Source organism: Heptranchias perlo, chromosome 2 (genome assembly GCF_035084215.1).
Source record: "Heptranchias perlo isolate sHepPer1 chromosome 2, sHepPer1.hap1, whole genome shotgun sequence".
In the NCBI taxonomy this organism is placed as follows: domain Eukaryota; kingdom Metazoa; phylum Chordata; class Chondrichthyes; order Hexanchiformes; family Hexanchidae; genus Heptranchias; species Heptranchias perlo.
The window spans coordinates 4276730-4297280 of record NC_090326.1 but is presented as its reverse complement, the minus strand read 5'-3'; the positions used below and the strand labels follow the sequence as shown (position 1 = coordinate 4297280).

General features: G+C 45.7%; 22 non-coding genes across 22 annotated transcripts; all 22 read right to left on the bottom strand.

The window, feature by feature from the left end:
- Positions 1-300: 300 nt before the first annotated feature.
- On the bottom strand, positions 301-372 carry trnak-cuu (transfer RNA lysine (anticodon CUU)). The gene has a single exon. It is a non-coding gene; the product is annotated as a tRNA-Lys (tRNA).
- Positions 373-1240: 868 nt separating this feature from the next.
- Positions 1241-1312, bottom strand: trnae-uuc (transfer RNA glutamic acid (anticodon UUC)). Its single transcript has one exon. It is a non-coding gene; the product is annotated as a tRNA-Glu (tRNA).
- An 885-nt stretch (positions 1313-2197) lies between these two features.
- Positions 2198-2269, bottom strand: trnae-cuc (transfer RNA glutamic acid (anticodon CUC)). The gene has a single exon. It is a non-coding gene; the product is annotated as a tRNA-Glu (tRNA).
- Positions 2270-3138: 869 nt separating this feature from the next.
- On the bottom strand, positions 3139-3210 carry trnae-uuc (transfer RNA glutamic acid (anticodon UUC)). The gene has a single exon. It is a non-coding gene; the product is annotated as a tRNA-Glu (tRNA).
- Positions 3211-4095: 885 nt separating this feature from the next.
- On the bottom strand, positions 4096-4167 carry trnak-cuu (transfer RNA lysine (anticodon CUU)). The gene has a single exon. It is a non-coding gene; the product is annotated as a tRNA-Lys (tRNA).
- Positions 4168-5035: 868 nt separating this feature from the next.
- trnae-uuc (transfer RNA glutamic acid (anticodon UUC)) lies at positions 5036-5107 on the bottom strand. The gene has a single exon. It is a non-coding gene; the product is annotated as a tRNA-Glu (tRNA).
- An 885-nt stretch (positions 5108-5992) lies between these two features.
- trnae-cuc (transfer RNA glutamic acid (anticodon CUC)) lies at positions 5993-6064 on the bottom strand. The gene has a single exon. It is a non-coding gene; the product is annotated as a tRNA-Glu (tRNA).
- Positions 6065-6933: 869 nt separating this feature from the next.
- trnae-uuc (transfer RNA glutamic acid (anticodon UUC)) lies at positions 6934-7005 on the bottom strand. The gene has a single exon. It is a non-coding gene; the product is annotated as a tRNA-Glu (tRNA).
- An 885-nt stretch (positions 7006-7890) lies between these two features.
- Positions 7891-7962, bottom strand: trnae-cuc (transfer RNA glutamic acid (anticodon CUC)). The gene has a single exon. It is a non-coding gene; the product is annotated as a tRNA-Glu (tRNA).
- An 869-nt stretch (positions 7963-8831) lies between these two features.
- Positions 8832-8903, bottom strand: trnae-uuc (transfer RNA glutamic acid (anticodon UUC)). Its single transcript has one exon. It is a non-coding gene; the product is annotated as a tRNA-Glu (tRNA).
- An 885-nt stretch (positions 8904-9788) lies between these two features.
- trnae-cuc (transfer RNA glutamic acid (anticodon CUC)) lies at positions 9789-9860 on the bottom strand. Its single transcript has one exon. It is a non-coding gene; the product is annotated as a tRNA-Glu (tRNA).
- Positions 9861-10729: 869 nt separating this feature from the next.
- Positions 10730-10801, bottom strand: trnae-uuc (transfer RNA glutamic acid (anticodon UUC)). Its single transcript has one exon. It is a non-coding gene; the product is annotated as a tRNA-Glu (tRNA).
- An 885-nt stretch (positions 10802-11686) lies between these two features.
- On the bottom strand, positions 11687-11758 carry trnae-cuc (transfer RNA glutamic acid (anticodon CUC)). Its single transcript has one exon. It is a non-coding gene; the product is annotated as a tRNA-Glu (tRNA).
- An 858-nt stretch (positions 11759-12616) lies between these two features.
- On the bottom strand, positions 12617-12688 carry trnae-uuc (transfer RNA glutamic acid (anticodon UUC)). Its single transcript has one exon. It is a non-coding gene; the product is annotated as a tRNA-Glu (tRNA).
- Positions 12689-13573: 885 nt separating this feature from the next.
- On the bottom strand, positions 13574-13645 carry trnae-cuc (transfer RNA glutamic acid (anticodon CUC)). Its single transcript has one exon. It is a non-coding gene; the product is annotated as a tRNA-Glu (tRNA).
- Positions 13646-14513: 868 nt separating this feature from the next.
- On the bottom strand, positions 14514-14585 carry trnae-uuc (transfer RNA glutamic acid (anticodon UUC)). Its single transcript has one exon. It is a non-coding gene; the product is annotated as a tRNA-Glu (tRNA).
- Positions 14586-15470: 885 nt separating this feature from the next.
- On the bottom strand, positions 15471-15542 carry trnae-cuc (transfer RNA glutamic acid (anticodon CUC)). The gene has a single exon. It is a non-coding gene; the product is annotated as a tRNA-Glu (tRNA).
- An 869-nt stretch (positions 15543-16411) lies between these two features.
- Positions 16412-16483, bottom strand: trnae-uuc (transfer RNA glutamic acid (anticodon UUC)). Its single transcript has one exon. It is a non-coding gene; the product is annotated as a tRNA-Glu (tRNA).
- An 885-nt stretch (positions 16484-17368) lies between these two features.
- On the bottom strand, positions 17369-17440 carry trnae-cuc (transfer RNA glutamic acid (anticodon CUC)). The gene has a single exon. It is a non-coding gene; the product is annotated as a tRNA-Glu (tRNA).
- An 869-nt stretch (positions 17441-18309) lies between these two features.
- On the bottom strand, positions 18310-18381 carry trnae-uuc (transfer RNA glutamic acid (anticodon UUC)). The gene has a single exon. It is a non-coding gene; the product is annotated as a tRNA-Glu (tRNA).
- An 885-nt stretch (positions 18382-19266) lies between these two features.
- On the bottom strand, positions 19267-19338 carry trnae-cuc (transfer RNA glutamic acid (anticodon CUC)). The gene has a single exon. It is a non-coding gene; the product is annotated as a tRNA-Glu (tRNA).
- Positions 19339-20207: 869 nt separating this feature from the next.
- trnae-uuc (transfer RNA glutamic acid (anticodon UUC)) lies at positions 20208-20279 on the bottom strand. Its single transcript has one exon. It is a non-coding gene; the product is annotated as a tRNA-Glu (tRNA).
- Positions 20280-20551: the final 272 nt, after the last annotated feature.

Here is a 20551-nt window from a genome sequence, read left to right as displayed (position 1 = left end):
CGACAATTAAAGTGACAAGCAACAGGTCTTTTCCGAATCTTGGGAGACATGGCAACAAAAATCTTCCCACAAACTTTGATCAGCGTCAACACATTTTAAAGAAATGTAGGCATTTTACAGAAGGCATGAAAGTGCATTGTATGTCGCTCTAATGGCTTGTTAGATTAAAGAATGATCGGCTGCCCGCTGCTCGATTAGCATTTATGTTGGCGAAAAAGCTAATGTTGATCAGGAGCAAGCATTGGGCTCAGTGATGGGACATTCGTTGGCACCAGAACGACGAGCACCAAGAAAGCAATCTTCCCTGACTGGGAATCGAACCCGGACCGCGGCGGTAAGAGCGCTGAATCCTAACCACTAGACCACCAGGGAAGCTACGGCTGATGCATGCGAGAGAGGAGTCCAACCTTTTCTTTCCTAATTGTCCCTTTGAAATTCAGGTCTCTTTCGATCCAAAAAAAAGCTGCTCGCCCAAAATGGCATTTTCTTTTAGCACATTGGAACATAGAACATTCACGGCACAGTGGGAGGCCATTCGGCCCATCGTGTTTGTGACGGTCATCGAACAACATAAAACACTGGTTCAGACAATGACAGCACCAAGTTCGGGTAGGCATGCACACAAAATGGATGAAAGATGATGGACTTTGAGAGACGATGGGTTTTGCAGATGCCAGGATAAATAAACTGAAAGAGCTCATCAGCCTGCTTCTTTCAGATACTGAATGTCTTTATGCTCAAGAGATGTTCTCACTGCCTCAGGCCCATTATATCCAGTCGCACACTCCTTCCAATCTTGCACACCTCCCTTCGCTTTGAAACCGTGCATTTTTTTTTACACTGGGCCTCATTTTGAAGAAAGCGATGCTGTGATCAGCTGGTGTTGTTAAGGAGATGTAGTGGCAGAAGAGACATAAAAGTCTAAAAAACAGTGACTGTTCTGACACTGTGAGCTATAGTTAAAGGTTGGCGACAATTAGAGTGTCAGGCAGCAGATCTTTTCCAAATCTGCTGGAAATGGCAACAAAAACCTTCCCACAAACTTTGATCAGCGTCACGACTCTTTAAAAATAAATACTGGCATTTTACAGAAGGCAAGAAAGTACATTGTGTGTCACTCTAATGGGTTGTGAGATAAAGGAATGATGGGCAGCCCCTTGTTGCAACCACAGCAGTGTAAAACTGATAGCGATCAGGAGCAATCACTGGCATCAGAACAAACAGCACTTTGCAAATAACGTTCCCTGACCGGGAATCGAACGCGGGCCGCGGCGGTGAAAGCGCCGAATCCTAACCACTAGACCACCAGGGAAGCACATGGCACGATCTTGCAGGCCATCAGTCCAAGCCTCTTTTTCCTATTTGTCTCTGCATTTCACGTCCCTTTCTCCCCAAACAAGCTGCTCAGCCAAAATGGCATTTTCTTTTCGTACAGAGAAACACAGAACATTCAGGGCACAGAAGGAGGCCATTCGGCCCATCGTGTCTGCGACGGTCATCGAAGAACATGAAACACTTGTTCAGACAATGACAGCACCAAGTTCGGGTCGGCATGCACTCGAAATGGATGAAAGATGTTGGGCATTGAGGGACGATGGGTTTTGCTGATGCCAGGAGAAATAAACTCAAAGATCTCATCTCCCTCCTTTCAGGTACTGATAATGTTCAAGAGATGTTCTCACTGCCTCAGGCCCATTATCTCCAGTCGCACACTCCTTCCAATCTTGCACATCTTCCGTAGCTTTGAAAACGCTCATTTTTTACACTGGAATTCAATTTGAAGAAAGAGGTGCTGTGATTAGTTGGTGTTGTTAAGGAGATGTCGTGCCAGGAGAGACATAAATGGCTAATGAGAACAGTTACTGTTCTGACACTGTGAGCTGCAGTTAAAGGTTGGCGACAATTAAAGTGACAAGCAACAGGTCTTTTCCGAATCTTGGGAGAAATGGCAACAAAAATCTTCCCACAAACTTTGATCAGCGTCAACACATTTTAAAGAAATGTAGGCATTTTACAGAAGGCATGAAAGTGCATTGTATGTCGCTCTAATGGCTTGTTAGATTAAAGAATGATCGGCTGCCCGCTGCTCGATTAGCATTTATGTTGGCGAAAAAGCTAATGTTGATCAGGAGCAAGCATTGGGCTCAGTGATGGGACATTCGTTGGCACCAGAACGACGAGCACCAAGAAAGCAATCTTCCCTGACCGGGAATCGAACCCAGGCCGCGGCGGTGAGAGCGCCGAATCCTAACCACTAGACCACCAGGGAAGCTACGGCTGATGCATGCGAGAGAGGAGTCCAACCTTTTCTTTCCTAATTGTCCCTTTGAAATTCAGGTCTCTTTCGATCCAAAAAAAAGCTGCTCGCCCAAAATGGCATTTTCTTTTAGCACATTGGAACATAGAACATTCACGGCACAGTGGGAGGCCATTCGGCCCATCGTGTTTGTGACGGTCATCGAACAACATAAAACACTGGTTCAGACAATGACAGCACCAAGTTCGGGTAGGCATGCACACAAAATGGATGAAAGATGATGGACTTTGAGAGACGATGGGTTTTGCAGATGCCAGGATAAATAAACTGAAAGAGCTCATCAGCCTGCTTCTTTCAGATACTGAATGTCTTTATGCTCAAGAGATGATCTCACTGCCTCAGGCCCATTATATCCAGTCGCACACTCCTTCCAATCTTGCACACCTCCCTTCGCTTTGAAACCGTGCATTTTTTTTTACACTGGGCCTCATTTTGAAGAAAGCGGTGCTGTGATCAGCTGGTGTTGTTAAGGAGATGTAGTGGCAGAAGAGACATAAAAGTCTAAAAAAACAGTGACTGTGCTGACACTGTGAGCTATAGTTAAAGGTTGGCGACAATTAGAGTGTCAGGCAGCTGATCTTTTCCAAATCTGCTGGAAATGGCAACAAAAACCTTCCCACAAACTTTGATCAGCGTCACGACTCTTTAAAAATAAATACTGGCATTTTACAGAAGGCAAGAAAGTACATTGTGTGTCACTCTCATGGGTTGTGAGATAAAGGAATGATGGGCAGCCCCTTGTTGCAACCACAGCAGTGTAAAACTGATAGCGATCAGGAGCAATCACTGGCATCAGAACAAACAGCACTTTGCAAATAACGTTCCCTGACCTGGAATCGAACCCGGGCCGCGGCGGAGAAAGCGCCGAATCCTAACCACTAGACCACCAGGGAAGCACATGGCACGATCTTGCAGGCCATCAGTCCAAGCCTCTTTTTCCTATTTGTCTCTGCATTTCACGTCCCTTTCTCCCCAAACAAGCTGCTCGGCCAAAATGGCATTTTCTTTTCGTACATAGAAACACAGAACATTCAGGGCACAGAAGGAGGCCATTCGGCCCATCGTGTCTGCGACGGTCATCGAAGAACATGAAACACTTGTTCAGACAATGACAGCACCAAGTTCGGGTCGGCATGCACTCGAAATGGATGAAAGATGTTGGGCATTGAGGGACGATGGGTTTTGCTGATGCCAGGAGAAATAAACTCAAAGATCTCATCTCCCTCCTTTCAGGTACTGATAATGTTCAAGAGATGTTCTCACTGCCTCAGGCCCATTATCTCCAGTCGCACACTCCTTCCAATCTTGCACATCTTCCTTAGCTTTGAAAACGCTCATTTTTTACACTGGAATTCAATTTGAAGAAAGAGGTGCTGTGATTAGTTGGTGTTGTTAAGGAGATGTCGTGCCAGGAGAGACATAAATGGCTAATGAGAACAGTTACTGTTCTGACACTGTGAGCTACAGTTAAAGGTTGGCGACAATTAAAGTGACAAGCAACAGGTCTTTTCCGAATCTTGGGAGACATGGCAACAAAAATCTTCCCACAAACTTTGATCAGCGTCAACACATTTTAAAGAAATGTAGGCATTTTACAGAAGGCATGAAAGTGCATTGTATGTCGCTCTAATGGCTTGTTAAATGAAAGAATGATCGGCTGCCCGCTGCTCGATTAGCATTTATGTTGGCGAAAAAGCTAATGTTGATCAGGAGCAAGCATTGGGCTCAGTGATGGGACATTCGTTGGCACCAGAACGACGAGCACCAAGAAAGCAATCTTCCCTGACTGGGAATCGAACCCGGACCGCGGCGGTAAGAGCGCTGAATCCTAACCACTAGACCACCAGGGAAGCTACGGCTGATGCATGCGAGAGAGGAGTCCAACCTTTTCTTTCCTAATTGTCCCTTTGAAATTCAGGTCTCTTTCGATCCAAAAAAAAGCTGCTCGCCCAAAATGGCATTTTCTTTTAGCACATTGGAACATAGAACATTCACGGCACAGTGGGAGGCCATTCGGCCCATCGTGTTTGTGACGGTCATCGAACAACATAAAACACTGGTTCAGACAATGACAGCACCAAGTTCGGGTAGGCATGCACACAAAATGGATGAAAGATGATGGACTTTGAGAGACGATGGGTTTTGCAGATGCCAGGATAAATAAACTGAAAGAGCTCATCAGCCTGCTTCTTTCAGATACTGAATGTCTTTATGCTCAAGAGATGTTCTCACTGCCTCAGGCCCATTATATCCAGTCGCACACTCCTTCCAATCTTGCACACCTCCCTTCGCTTTGAAACCGTGCATTTTTTTTTACACTGGGCCTCATTTTGAAGAAAGCGGTGCTGTGATCAGCTGGTGTTGTTAAGGAGATGTAGTGGCAGAAGAGACATAAAAGTCTAAAAAACAGTGACTGTTCTGACACTGTGAGCTATAGTTAAAGGTTGGCGACAATTAGAGTGTCAGGCAGCAGATCTTTTCCAAATCTGCTGGAAATGGCAACAAAAACCTTCCCACAAACTTTGATCAGCGTCACGACTCTTTAAAAATAAATACTGGCATTTTACAGAAGGCAAGAAAGTACATTGTGTGTCACTCTAATGGGTTGTGAGATAAAGGAATGATGGGCAGCCCCTTGTTGCAACCACAGCAGTGTAAAACTGATAGCGATCAGGAGCAATCACTGGCATCAGAACAAACAGCACTTTGCAAATAACGTTCCCTGACCGGGAATCGAACCCGGGCCGCGGCGGTGAAAGCGCCGAATCCTAACCACTAGACCACCAGGGAAGCACATGGCACGATCTTGCAGGCCATCAGTCCAAGCCTCTTTTTCCTATTTGTCTCTGCATTTCACGTCCCTTTCTCCCCAAACAAGCTGCTCAGCCAAAATGGCATTTTCTTTTCGTACAGAGAAACACAGAACATTCAGGGCACAGAAGGAGGCCATTCGGCCCATCGTGTCTGCGACGGTCATCGAAGAACATGAAACACTTGTTCAGACAATGACAGCACCAAGTTCGGGTCGGCATGCACTCGAAATGGATGAAAGATGTTGGGCATTGAGGGACGATGGGTTTTGCTGATGCCAGGAGAAATAAACTCAAAGATCTCATCTCCCTCCTTTCAGGTACTGATAATGTTCAAGAGATGTTCTCACTGCCTCAGGCCCATTATCTCCAGTCGCACACTCCTTCCAATCTTGCACATCTTCCGTAGCTTTGAAAACGCTCATTTTTTACACTGGAATTCAATTTGAAGAAAGAGGTGCTGTGATTAGTTGGTGTTGTTAAGGAGATGTCGTGCCAGGAGAGACATAAATGGCTAATGAGAACAGTTACTGTTCTGACACTGTGAGCTGCAGTTAAAGGTTGGCGACAATTAAAGTGACAAGCAACAGGTCTTTTCCGAATCTTGGGAGAAATGGCAACAAAAATCTTCCCACAAACTTTGATCAGCGTCAACACATTTTAAAGAAATGTAGGCATTTTACAGAAGGCATGAAAGTGCATTGTATGTCGCTCTAATGGCTTGTTAGATTAAAGAATGATCGGCTGCCCGCTGCTCGATTAGCATTTATGTTGGCGAAAAAGCTAATGTTGATCAGGAGCAAGCATTGGGCTCAGTGATGGGACATTCGTTGGCACCAGAACGACGAGCACCAAGAAAGCATGGTTCCCTGACCGGGAATCGAACCCGGGCCGCGGCGGTGAGAGCGCCGAATCCTAACCACTAGACCACCAGGGAAGCTACGGCTGATGCATGCGAGAGAGGAGTCCAACCTTTTCTTTCCTAATTGTCCCTTTGAAATTCAGGTCTCTTTCGATCCAAAAAAAAGCTGCTCGCCCAAAATGGCATTTTCTTTTAGCACATTGGAACATAGAACATTCACGGCACAGTGGGAGGCCATTCGGCCCATCGTGTTTGTGACGGTCATCGAACAACATAAAACACTGGTTCAGACAATGACAGCACCAAGTTCGGGGAGGCATGCACACAAAATGGATGAAAGATGATGGGCTTTGAGAGACGATGGGTTTTGCAGATGCCAGGATAAATAAACTGAAAGAGCTCATCAGCCTGCTTCTTTCAGATACTGAATGTCTTTATGCTCAAGAGATGTTCTCACTGCCTCAGGCCCATTATATCCAGTCGCACACTCCTTCCAATCTTGCACACCTCCCTTCGCTTTGAAACCGTGCATTTTTTTTTACACTGGGCCTCATTTTGAAGAAAGCGGTGCTGTGATCAGCTGGTGTTGTTAAGGAGATGTAGTGGCAGAAGAGACATAAAAGTCTAAAAAAACAGTGACTGTGCTGACACTGTGAGCTATAGTTAAAGGTTGGCGACAATTAGAGTGTCAGGCAGCAGATCTTTTCCAAATCTGTTAGAAATGGCAACAAAAACCTTCCCACAAACTTTGATCAGCGTCACGACTCTTTAAAAATAAATACTGGCATTTTACAGAAGGCAAGAAAGTACATTGTGTGTCACTCTAATGGGTTGTGAGATAAAGGAATGATGGGCAGCCCCTTGTTGCAACCACAGCAGTGAAAAACTGATAGCGATCAGGAGCAATCACTGGCATCAGAACGAACAGCACTTTGCAAATAACGTTCCCTGACCGGGAATCGAACGCGGGCCGCGGCGGTGAAAGCGCCGAATCCTAACCACTAGACCACCAGGGAAGCACATGGCACGATTTTGCAGGCCATCAGTCCAAGCCTCTTTTTCCTATTTGTCTCTGCATTTCACGTCCCTTTCTCCCCAAACAAGCTGCTCGGCCAAAATGGCATTTTCTTTTAGTACAGAGAAACACAGAACATTCAGGGCACAGAAGGAGGCCATTCGGCCCATCGTGTCTGCGACGGTCATCGAAGAACATGAAACACTTGTTCAGACAATGACAGCACCAAGTTCGGGTCGGCATGCACTCGAAATGGATGAAAGATGTTGGGCATTGAGGGACGATGGGTTTTGCTGATGCCAGGAGAAATAAACTCAAAGATCTCATCTCCCTCCTTTCAGGTACTGATAATGTTCAAGAGATGTTCTCACTGCCTCAGGCCCATTATCTCCAGTCGCACACTCCTTCCAATCTTGCACATCTTCCTTAGCTTTGAAAACGCTCATTTTTTACACTGGAATTCAATTTGAAGAAAGAGGTGCTGTGATTAGTTGGTGTTGTTAAGGAGATGTCGTGCCAGGAGAGACATAAATGGCTAATGAGAACAGTTACTGTTCTGACACTGTGAGCTACAGTTAAAGGTTGGCGACAATTAAAGTGACAAGCAACAGGTCTTTTCCGAATCTTGGGAGAAATGGCAACAAAAATCTTCCCACAAACTTTGATCAGCGTCAACACATTTTAAAGAAATGTAGGCATTTTACAGAAGGCATGAAAGTGCATTGTATGTCGCTCTAATGGCTTGTTAGATTAAAGAATGATCGGCTGCCCGCTGCTCGATTAGCATTTATGTTGGCGAAAAAGCTAATGTTGATCAGGAGCAAGCATTGGGCTCAGTGATGGGACATTCGTTGGCACCAGAACGACGAGCACGAAGAAAGCAATCTTCCCTGACCGGGAATCGAACCCAGGCCGCGGCGGTGAGAGCGCCGAATCCTAACCACTAGACCACCAGGGAAGCTACGGTTGATGCATGCGAGAGAGGAGTCCAACCTTTTCTTTCCTAATTGTCCCTTTGAAATTCAGGTCTCTTTCGATCCAAAAAAAAGCTGCTCGCCCAAAATGGCATTTTCTTTTAGCACATTGGAACATAGAACATTCACGGCACAGTGGGAGGCCATTCGGCCCATCGTGTTTGTGACGGTCATCGAACAACATAAAACACTGGTTCAGACAATGACAGCACCAAGTTCGGGGAGGCATGCACACAAAATGGATGAAAGATGATGGACTTTGAGAGACGATGGGTTTTGCAGATGCCAGGATAAATAAACTGAAAGAGCTCATCAGCCTGCTTCTTTCAGATACTGAATGTCTTTATGCTCAAGAGATGTTCTCACTGCCTCAGGCCCATTATATCCAGTCGCACACTCCTTCCAATCTTGCACACCTCCCTTCGCTTTGAAACCGTGCATTTTTTTTTACACTGGGCCTCATTTTGAAGAAAGCGGTGCTGTGATCAGCTGGTGTTGTTAAGGAGATGTAGTGGCAGAAGAGACATAAAAGTCTGAAAAAACAGTGACTGTGCTGACACTGTGAGCTATAGTTAAAGGTTGGCGACAATTAGAGTGTCAGGCAGCAGATCTTTTCCAAATCTGTTAGAAATGGCAACAAAAACCTTCCCACAAACTTTGATCAGCGTCACGACTCTTTAAAAATAAATACTGGCATTTTACAGAAGGCAAGAAAGTACATTGTGTGTCACTCTAATGGGTTGTGAGATAAAGGAATGATGGGCAGCCCCTTGTTGCAACCACAGCAGTGAAAAACTGATAGCGATCAGGAGCAATCACTGGCATCAGAACGAACAGCACTTTGCAAATAACGTTCCCTGACCGGGAATCGAACGCGGGCCGCGGCGGTGAAAGCGCCGAATCCTAACCACTAGACCACCAGGGAAGCACATGGCGCGATCTTGCAGGCCATCAGTCCAAGCCTCTTTTTCCTATTTGTCTCTGCATTTCACGTCCCTTTCTCCCCAAACAAGCTGCTCGGCCAAAATGGCATTTTCTTTTAGTACAGAGAAACACAGAACATTCAGGGCACAGAAGGAGGCCATTCGGCCCATCGTGTCTGCGACGGTCATCGAAGAACATGAAACACTTGTTCAGACAATGACAGCACCAAGTTCGGGTCGGCATGCACTCGAAATGGATGAAAGATGTTGGGCATTGAGGGACGATGGGTTTTGCTGATGCCAGGAGAAATAAACTCAAAGATCTCATCTCCCTCCTTTCAGGTACTGATAATGTTCAAGAGATGTTCTCACTGCCTCAGGCCCATTATCTCCAGTCGCACACTCCTTCCAATCTTGCACATCTTCCTTAGCTTTGAAAACGCTCATTTTTTACACTGGAATTCAATTTGAAGAAAGAGGTGCTGTGATTAGTTGGTGTTGTTAAGGAGATGTCGTGCCAGGAGAGACATAAATGGCTAATGAGAACAGTTACTGTTCTGACACTGTGAGCTACAGTTAAAGGTTGGCGACAATTAAAGTGACAAGCAACAGGTCTTTTCCGAATCTTGGGAGAAATGGCAACAAAAATCTTCCCACAAACTTTGATCAGCGTCAACACATTTTAAAGAAATGTAGGCATTTTACAGAAGGCATGAAAGTGCATTGTATGTCGCTCTAATGGCTTGTTAGATTAAAGAATGATCGGCTGCCCGCTGCTCGATTAGCATTTATGTTGGCGAAAAAGCTAATGTTGATCAGGAGCAAGCATTGGGCTCAGTGATGGGACATTCGTTGGCACCAGAACGACGAGCACCAAGAAAGCATTGCTCCCTGACCGGGAATCGAACCCGGGCCGCGGCGGTGAGAGCGCCGAATCCTAACCACTAGACCACCAGGGAAGCTACGGCTGATGCATGCGAGAGAGGAGTCCAACCTTTTCTTTCCTAATTGTCCCTTTGAAATTCAGGTCTCTTTCGATCCAAAAAAAAGCTGCTCGCCCAAAATGGCATTTTCTTTTAGCACATTGGAACATAGAACATTCACGGCACAGTGGGAGGCCATTCGGCCCATCGTGTTTGTGACGGTCATCGAACAACATAAAACACTGGTTCAGACAATGACAGCACCAAGTTCGGGTCGGCATGCACACAAAATGGATGAAAGATGATGGACTTTGAGAGACGATGGGTTTTGCAGATGCCAGGATAAATAAACTGAAAGAGCTCATCAGCCTGCTTCTTTCAGATACTGAATGTCTTTATGCTCAAGAGATGTTCTCACTGCCTCAGGCCCATTATATCCAGTCGCACACTCCTTCCAATCTTGCACACCTCCCTTCGCTTTGAAACCGTGCATTTTTTTTTACACTGGGCCTCATTTTGAAGAAAGCGGTGCTGTGATCAGCTGGTGTTGTTAAGGAGATGTAGTGGCAGAAGAGACATAAAAGTCTAAAAAAACAGTGACTGTGCTGACACTGTGAGCTATAGTTAAAGGTTGGCGACAATTAGAGTGTCAGGCAGCAGATCTTTTCCAAATCTGCTGGAAATGGCAACAAAAACCTTCCCACAAACTTTGATCAGCGTCACGACTCTTTAAAAATAAATACTGGCATTTTACAGAAGGCAAGAAAGTACATTGTGTGTCACTCTAATGGGTTGTGAGATAAAGGAATGATGGGCAGCCCCTTGTTGCAACCACAGCAGTGTAAAACTGATAGCGATCAGGAGCAATCACTGGCATCAGAACGAACAGCACTTTGCAAATAACATTCCCTGACCGGGAATCGAACCCGGGCCGCGGCAGTGAAAGCGCCGAATCCTAACCACTAGACCACCAGGGAAGCACATGGCATGATCTTGCAGGCCATCAGTCCAAGCCTCTTTTTCCTATTTGTCTCTGCATTTCACGTCCCTTTCTCCCCAAACAAGCTGCTCGGCCAAAATGGCATTTTCTTTTAGTACAGAGAAACACAGAACATTCAGGGCACAGAAGGAGGCCATTCGGCCCATCGTGTCTGCGACGGTCATCGAAGAACATGAAACACTTGTTCAGACAATGACAGCACCAAGTTCGGGTCGGCATGCACTCGAAATGGATGAAAGATGTTGGGCATTGAGGGACGATGGGTTTTGCTGATGCCAGGAGAAATAAACTCAAAGATCTCATCTCCCTCCTTTCAGGTACTGATAATGTTCAAGAGATGTTCTCACTGCCTCAGGCCCATTATCTCCAGTCGCACACTCCTTCCAATCTTGCACATCTTCCTTAGCTTTGAAAACGCTCATTTTTTACACTGGAATTCAATTTGAAGAAAGAGGTGCTGTGATTAGTTGGTGTTGTTAAGGAGATGTCGTGCCAGGAGAGACATAAATGGCTAATGAGAACAGTTACTGTTCTGACACTGTGAGCTACAGTTAAAGGTTGGCGACAATTAAAGTGACAAGCAACAGGTCTTTTCCGAATCTTGGGAGAAATGGCAACAAAAATCTTCCCACAAACTTTGATCAGCGTCAACACATTTTAAAGAAATGTAGGCATTTTACAGAAGGCATGAAAGTGCATTGTATGTCGCTCCAATGGCTTGCTAGATTAAAGAATGATCGGCTGCCCGCTGCTCGATTAGCATTTATGTTGGCGAAAAAGCTAATGTTGATCAGGAGCAAGCATTGGGATCAGTGATGGGACATTTGTTGGCACCAGAACGACGAGCACCAAGAAAGCAATCTTCCCTGACCGGGAATCGAACCCGGGCCGCAGCAGTGAGAGCGCCGAATCCTAACCACTAGACCACCAGGGAAGCTACGGCTGATGCATGCGAGAGAGGAGTCCAACCTTTTCTTTCCTAATTGTCCCTTTGAAATTCAGGTCTCTTTCGATCCAAAAAAAAGCTGCTCGCCCAAAATGGCATTTTCTTTTAGCACATTGGAACATAGAACATTCACGGCACAGTGGGAGGCCATTCGGCCCATCGTGTTTGTGACGGTCATCGAACAACATAAAACACTGGTTCAGACAATGACAGCACCAAGTTCGGGTAGGCATGCACACAAAATGGATGAAAGATGATGGACTTTGAGAGACGATGGGTTTTGCAGATGCCAGGATAAATAAACTGAAAGAGCTCATCAGCCTGCTTCTTTCAGATACTGAATGTCTTTATGCTCAAGAGATGTTCTCACTGCCTCAGGCCCATTATATCCAGTCGCACACTCCTTCCAATCTTGCACACCTCCCTTCGCTTTGAAACCGTGCATTTTTTTTTACACTGGGCCTCATTTTGAAGAAAGCGGTGCTGTGATCAGCTGGTGTTGTTAAGGAGATGTAGTGGCAGAAGAGACATAAAAGTCTAAAAAACAGTGACTGTTCTGACACTGTGAGCTATAGTTAAAGGTTGGCGACAATTAGAGTGTCAGGCAGCAGATCTTTTCCAAATCTGCTGGAAATGGCAACAAAAACCTTCCCACAAACTTTGATCAGCGTCACGACTCTTTAAAAATAAATACTGGCACTTTACAGAAGGCAAGAAAGTACATTGTGTGTCACTCTAATGGGTTGTGAGATAAAGGAATGATGGGCAGCCCCTTGTTGCAACCACAGCAGTGTGAAACTGATAGCAATCACTGGCATCAGAACGAACAGCACTTTGCAAATAACGTTCCCTGACCGGGAATCGAACCCGGGCCGCGGCGGTGAAAGCGCCGAATCCTAACCACTAGACCACCAGGGAAGCACATGGCACGATCTTGCAGGCCATCAGTCCAAGCCTCTTTTTCCTATTTGTCTCTGCATTTCACGTCCCTTTCTCCCCAAACAAGCTGCTCGGCCAAAATGGCATTTTCTTTTCGTACATAGAAACACAGAACATTCAGGGCACAGAAGGAGGCCATTCGGCCCATCGTGTCTGCGACGGTCATCGAAGAACATGAAACACTTGTTCAGACAATGACAGCACCAAGTTCGGGTCGGCATGCACTCGAAATGGATGAAAGATGTTGGGCATTGAGGGACGATGGGTTTTGCTGATGCCAGGAGAAATAAACTCAAAGATCTCATCTCCCTCCTTTCAGGTACTGATAATGTTCAAGAGATGTTCTCACTGCCTCAGGCCCATTATCTCCAGTCGCACACTCCTTCCAATCTTGCACATCTTCCTTAGCTTTGAAAACGCTCATTTTTTACACTGGAATTCAATTTGAAGAAAGAGGTGCTGTGATTAGTTGGTGTTGTTAAGGAGATGTCGTGCCAGGAGAGACATAAATGGCTAATGAGAACAGTTACTGTTCTGACACTGTGAGCTACAGTTAAAGGTTGGCGACAATGAAAGTGACAAGCAACAGGTCTTTTCCGAATCTTGGGAGAAATGGCAACAAAAATCTTCCCACAAACTTTGATCAGCGTCAACACATTTTAAAGAAATGTAGGCATTTTACAGAAGGCATGAAAGTGCATTGTATGTCGCTCTAATGGCTTGTTCGATTAAAGAATGATCGGCTGCCCGCTGCTCGATTAGCATTTATGTTGGCGAAAAAGCTAATGTTGATCAGGAGCAAGCATTGGGCTCAGTGATGGGACATTCGTTGGCACCAGAACGACGAGCACCAAGAAAGCAATCTTCCCTGACCGGGAATCGAACCCGGGCCACGGCGGTGAGAGCGCCGAATCCTAACCACTAGACCACCAGGGAAGCTACGGCTGATGCATGCGAGAGAGGAGTCCAACCTTTTCTTTCCTAATTGTCCCTTTGAAATTCAGGTCTCTTTCGATCCAAAAAAAAGCTGCTCGCCCAAAATGGCATTTTCTTTTAGCACATTGGAACATAGAACATTCACGGCACAGTGGGAGGCCATTCGGCCCATCGTGTTTGTGACGGTCATCGAACAACATAAAACACTGGTTCAGACAATGACAGCACCAAGTTCGGGTAGGCATGCACACAAAATGGATGAAAGATGATGGACTTTGAGAGACGATGGGTTTTGCAGATGCCAGGATAAATAAACTGAAAGAGCTCATCAGCCTGCTTCTTTCAGATACTGAATGTCTTTATGCTCAAGAGATGTTCTCACTGCCTCAGGCCCATTTTATCCAGTCGCACACTCCTTCCAATTTTGCACACCTCCCTTCGCTTTGAAACCGTGCATTTTTTTTTACACTGGGCCTCATTTTGAAGAAAGCGGTGCTGTGATCAGCTGGTGTTGTTAAGGAGATGTAGTGGCAGAAGAGACATAAAAGTCTAAAAAACAGTGACTGTTCTGACACTGTGAGCTATCGTTAAAGGTTGGCGACAATTAGAGTGTCAGGCAGCAGATCTTTTCCAAATCTGCTGGAAATGGCAACAAAAACCTTCCCACAAACTTTGATCAGCGTCACGACTCTTTAAAAATAAATACTGGCATTTTACAGAAGGCAAGAAAGTACATTGTGTGTCACTCTCATGGGTTGTGAGATAAAGGAATGATGGGCAGCCCCTTGTTGCAACCACAGCAGTGTGAAACTGATAGCGATCAGGAGCAATCACTGGCATCAGAACGAACAGCACTTTGCAAATAACGTTCCCTGACCGGGAATCGAACCCGGGCCGCGGCGGTGAAAGCGCCGAATCCTAACCACTAGACCACCAGGGAAGCACATGGCACGATCTTGCAGGCCATCAGTCCAAGCCTCTTTTTCCTATTTGTCTCTGCATTTCACGTCCCTTTCTCCCCAAACAAGCTGCTCAGCCAAAATGGCATTTTCTTTTCGTACAGAGAAACACAGAACATTCAGGGCACAGAAGGAGGCCATTCGGCCCATCGTGTCTGCGACTGTCATCGAAGAACATGAAACACTTGTTCAGACAATGACAGCACCAAGTTCGGGTCGGCATGCACTCGAAATGGATGAAAGATGTTGGGCATTGAGGGACGATGGGTTTTGCTGATGCCAGGAGAAATAAACTCAAAGATCTCATCTCCCTCCTTTCAGGTACTGATAATGTTCAAGAGATGTTCTCACTGCCTCAGGCCCATTATCTCCAGTCGCACACTCCTTCCAATCTTGCACATCTTCCTTAGCTTTGAAAACGCTCATTTTTTACACTGGAATTCAATTTGAAGAAAGAGGTGCTGTGATTAGTTGGTGTTGTTAAGGAGATGTCGTGCCAGGAGAGACATAAATGGCTAATGAGAACAGTTACTGTTCTGACACTGTGAGCTACAGTTAAAGGTTGGCGACAATTAAAGTGACAAGCAACAGGTCTTTTCCGAATCTTGGGAGAAATGGCAACAAAAATCTTCCCACAAACTTTGATCAGCGTCAACACATTTTAAAGAAATGTAGGCATTTTACAGAAGGCATGAAAGTGCATTGTATGTCGCTCTAATGGCTTGTTAGATTAAAGAATGATCGGCTGCCCGCTGCTCGATTAGCATTTATGTTGGCGAAAAAGCTAATGTTGATCAGGAGCAAGCATTGGGCTCAGTGATGGGACATTCGTTGGCACCAGAACGACGAGCACCAAGAAAGCATTGTTCCCTGACCGGGAATCGAACCCGGGCCGCGGCGGTGAGAGTGCCGAATCCTAACCACTCGACCACCAGGGAAGCTACGGCTGATGCATGCGAGAGAGGAGTCCAACCTTTTCTTTCCTAATTGTCCCTTTGAAATTCAGGTCTCTTTCGATCCAAAAAAAAGCTGCTCGCCCAAAATGGCATTTTCTTTTAGCACATTGGAACATCGAACATTCACGGCACAGTGGGAGGCCATTCGGCCCATCGTGTTTGTGACGGTCATCGAACAACATAAAACACTGGTTCAGACAATGACAGCACCAAGTTCGGGTAGGCATGCACACAAAATGGATGAAAGATGATGGACTTTGAGAGACGATGGGTTTTGCAGATGCCAGGATAAATAAACTGAAAGAGCTCATCAGCCTGCTTCTTTCAGATACTGAATGTCTTTATGCTCAAGAGATGTTCTCACTGCCTCAGGCCCATTATATCCAGTCGCACACTCCTTCCAATCTTGCACACCTCCCTTCGCTTTGAAACCGTGCATTTTTTTTTACACTGGGCCTCATTTTGAAGAAAGCGGTGCTGTGATCAGCTGGTGTTGTTAAGGAGATGTAGTGGCAGAAGAGACATAAAAGTCTAAAAAAACAGTGACTGTGCTGACACTGTGAGCTATAGTTAAAGGTTGGCGACAATTAGAGTGTCAGGCAGCAGATCTTTTCCAAATCTGCTGGAAATGGCAACAAAAACCTTCCCACAAACTTTGATCAGCGTCACGACTCTTTAAAAATAAATACTGGCATTTTACAGAAGGCAAGAAAGTACATTGTGTGTCACTCCAATGGGTTGTGAGATGAAGGAATGATGGGCAGCCCCTTGTTGCAACCACAGCAGTGTAAAACTGATAGCGATCAGGAGCAATCACTGGCATCAGAACGAACAGCACTTTGCAAATAACGTTCCCTGACCGGGAATCGAACCCGGGCCGCGGCGGTGAAAGCGCCGAATCCTAACCACTAGACCACCAGGGAAGCACATGGCATGATCTTGCAGGCCATCAGTCCAAGCCTCTTTTTCCTATTTGTCTCTGCATTTCACGTCCCTTTCTCCCCAAACAAGCTGCTCGGCCAAAATGGCATTTTCTTTTCGTACATAGAAACACAGAACATTCAGGGCACAGAAGGAGGCCATTCGGCCCATCGTGTCTGCGACGGTCATCGAAGAACATGAAACACTTGTTCAGACAATGACAGCACCAAGTTCGGGTCGGCATGCACTCGAAATGGATGAAAGATGTTGGGCATTGAGGGACGATGGGTTTTGCTGATGCCAGGAGAAATAAACTCAAAGATCTCATCTCCCTCCTTTCAGGTACTGATAATGTTCAAGAGATGTTCTCACTGCCTCAGGCCCATTATCTCCAGTCGCACACTCCTTCCAATCTTGCACATCTTCCTTAGCTTTGAAAACGCTCATTTTTTACACTGGAATTCAATTTGAAGAAAGAGGTGCTGTGATTAGTTGGTGTTGTTAAGGAGATGTCGTGCCAGGAGAGACATAAATGGCTAATGAGAACAGTTACTGTTCTGACACTGTGAGCTACAGTTAAAGGTTGGCGACAATTAAAGTGACAAGCAACAGGTCTTTTCCGAATCTTGGGAGAAATGGCAACAAAAATCTTCCCACAAACTTTGATCAGCGTCAACACATTTTAAAGAAATGTAGGCATTTTACAGAAGGCATGAAAGTGCATTGTATGTCGCTCTAATGGCTTGTTAGATTAAAGAATGATCGGCTGCCCGCTGCTCGATTAGCATTTATGTTGGCGAAAAAGCTAATGTTGATCAGGAGCAAGCATTGGGCTCAGTGATGGGACATTCGTTGGCACCAGAACGACGAGCACCAAGAAAGCAATCTTCCCTGACCGCGAATCGAACCCGGGCCACGGCGGTGAGAGCGCCGAATCCTAACCACTAGACCACCAGGGAAGCTACGGCTGATGCATGCGAGAGAGGAGTCCAACCTTTTCTTTCCTAATTGTCCCTTTGAAATTCAGGTCTCTTTCGATCCAAAAAAAAGCTGCTCGCCCAAAATGGCATTTTCTTTTAGCACATTGGAACAAAGAACATTCACGGCACAGTGGGAGGCCATTCGGCCCATCGTGTTTGTGACGGTCATCGAACAACATAAAACACTGGTTCAGACAATGACAGCACCAAGTTCGGGTAGGCATGCACACAAAATGGATGAAAGATGATGGACTTTGAGAGACGATGGGTTTTGCAGATGCCAGGATAAATAAACTGAAAGAGCTCATCAGCCTGCTTCTTTCAGATACTGAATGTCTTTATGCTCAAGAGATGTTCTCACTGCCTCAGGCCCATTATATCCAGTCGCACACTCCTTCCAATTTTGCACACCTCCCTTCGCTTTGAAACCGTGCATTTTTTTTTACACTGGGCCTCATTTTGAAGAAAGCGGTGCTGTGATCAGCTGGTGTTGTTAAGGAGATGTAGTGGCAGAAGAGACATAAAAGTCTAAAAAAACAGTGACTGTGCTGACACTGTGAGCTATAGTTAAAGGTTGGCGACAATTAGAGTGTCAGGCAGCAGATCTTTTCCAAATCTGTTAGAAATGGCAACAAAAACCTTCCCACAAACTTTGATCAGCGTCACGACTCTTTAAAAATAAATACTGGCATTTTACAGAAGGCAAGAAAGTACATTGTGTGTCACTCTAATGGGTTGTGAGATAAAGGAATGATGGGCAGCCCCTTGTTGCAACCACAGCAGTGTAAAACTGATAGCGATCAGGAGCAACCACTGGCATCAGAACGAACAGCACTTTGCAAATAACGTTTCCTGACCGGGAATCGAACCCGGGCCGCGGCGGTGAAAGCGCCGAATCCTAACCACTAGACCACCAGGGAAGCACATGGCACGATTTTGCAGGCCATCAGTCCAAGCCTCTTTTTCCTATTTGTCTCTGCATTTCACGTCCCTTTCTCCCCAAACAAGCTGCTCGGCCAAAATGGCATTTTCTTTTCGTACATAGAAACACAGAACATTCAGGGCACAGAAGGAGGCCATTCGGCCCATCGTGTCTGCGACGGTCATCGAAGAACATGAAACACTTGTTCAGACAATGACAGCACCAAGTTCGGGTCGGCATGCACTCGAAATGGATGAAAGATGTTGGGCATTGAGGGACGTTGGGTTTTGCTGATGCCAGGAGAAATAAACTCAAAGATCTCATCTCCCTCCTTTCAGGTACTGATAATGTTCAAGAGATGTTCTCACTGCCTCAGGCCCATTATCTCCAGTCGCACACTCCTTCCAATCTTGCACATCTTCCTTAGCTTTGAAAACGCTCATTTTTTACACTGGAATTCAATTTGAAGAAAGAGGTGCTGTGATTAGTTGCTGTTGTTAAGGAGATGTCGTGCCAGGAGAGACATAAATGGCTAATGAGAACAGTTACTGTTCTGACACTGTGAGCTACAGTTAAAGGTTGGCGACAATTAAAGTGACAAGCAACAGGTCTTTTCCGAATCTTGGGAGAAATGGCAAAAAAAATCTTCCCACAAACTTTGATCAGCGTCAACACATTTTAAAGAAATGTAGGCATTTTACAGAAGGCATGAAAGTGCATTGTATGTCGCTCTAATGGCTTGTTAGATTAAAGAATGATCGGCTGCCTGCTGCTCGATTAGCATTTATGGTGGCGAAAAAGCTAATGTTGATCAGGAGCAAGCATTGGGCTCAGTGATGGGACATTCGTTGGCACCAGAACGACGAGCACCAAGAAAGCAATGTTCCCTGACCGGGAATCGAACCCGGGCCGCGGCGGTGAGAGCGCCGAATCCTAACCACTAGACCACCAGGGAAGCTACGGCTGATGCATGCGAGAGAGGAGTCCAACCTTTTCTTTCCTAATTGTCCCTTTGAAATTCAGGTCTCTTTCGATCCAAAAAAAAGCTGCTCGCCCAAAATGGCATTTTCTTTCAGCACATTGGAACATAGAACATTCACGGCACAGTGGGAGGCCATTCGGCCCATCGTGTTTGTGACGGTCATCGAACAACATAAAACACTGGTTCAGACAATGACAGCACCAAGTTCGGGTAGGCATGCACACAAAATGGATGAAAGATGATGGACTTTGAGAGACGATGGGTTTTGCAGATGCCAGGATAAATAAACTGAAAGAGCTCATCAGCCTGCTTCTTTCAGATACTGAATGTCTTTATGCTCAAGAGATGTTCTCACTGCCTCAGGCCCATTATATCCAGTCGCACACTCCTTCCAATTTTGCACACCTCCCTTCGCTTTGAAACCGTGCATTTTTTTTTACACTGGGCCTCATTTTGAAGAAAGCGGTGCTGTGATCAGCTGGTGTTGTTAAGGAGATGTAGTGGCAGAAGAGACATAAAAGTCTAAAAAAACAGTGACTGTGCTGACACTGTGAGCTATAGTTAAAGGTTGGCGACAATTAGAGTGTCAGGCAGCAGATCTTTTCCAAATCTGTTAGAAATGGCAACAAAAACATTCCCACAAACTTTGATCAGCGTCACGACTCTTTAAAAATAAATACTGGCATTTTACAGAAGGCAAGAAAGTACATTGTGTGTCACTCCAATGGGTTGTGAGATAAAGGAATGATGGGCAGCCCCTTGTTGCAACCACAGCAGTGTAAAACTGATAGCGATCAGGAGCAATCACTGGCATCAGAACGAACAGCACTTTGCAAATAACTTTCCCTGACCGGGAATCGAACCCGGGCCGCGGCGGTGAAAGCGCCGAATCCTAACCACTAGACCACCAGGGAAGCACATGGCACGATCTTGCAGGCCATCAGTCCAAGCCTCTTTTTCCTATTTGTCTCTGCATTTCACGTCCCTTTCTCCCCAAACAAGCTGCTCGGCCAAAATGGCATTTTCTTTTCGTACATAGAAACACAGAACATTCAGGGCACAGAAGGAGGCCATTCGGCCCATCGTGTCTGCGACGGTCATCGAAGAACATGAAACACTTGTTCAGACAATGACAGCACCAAGTTCGGGTCGGCATGCACTCGAAATGGATGAAAGATGTTGGGCA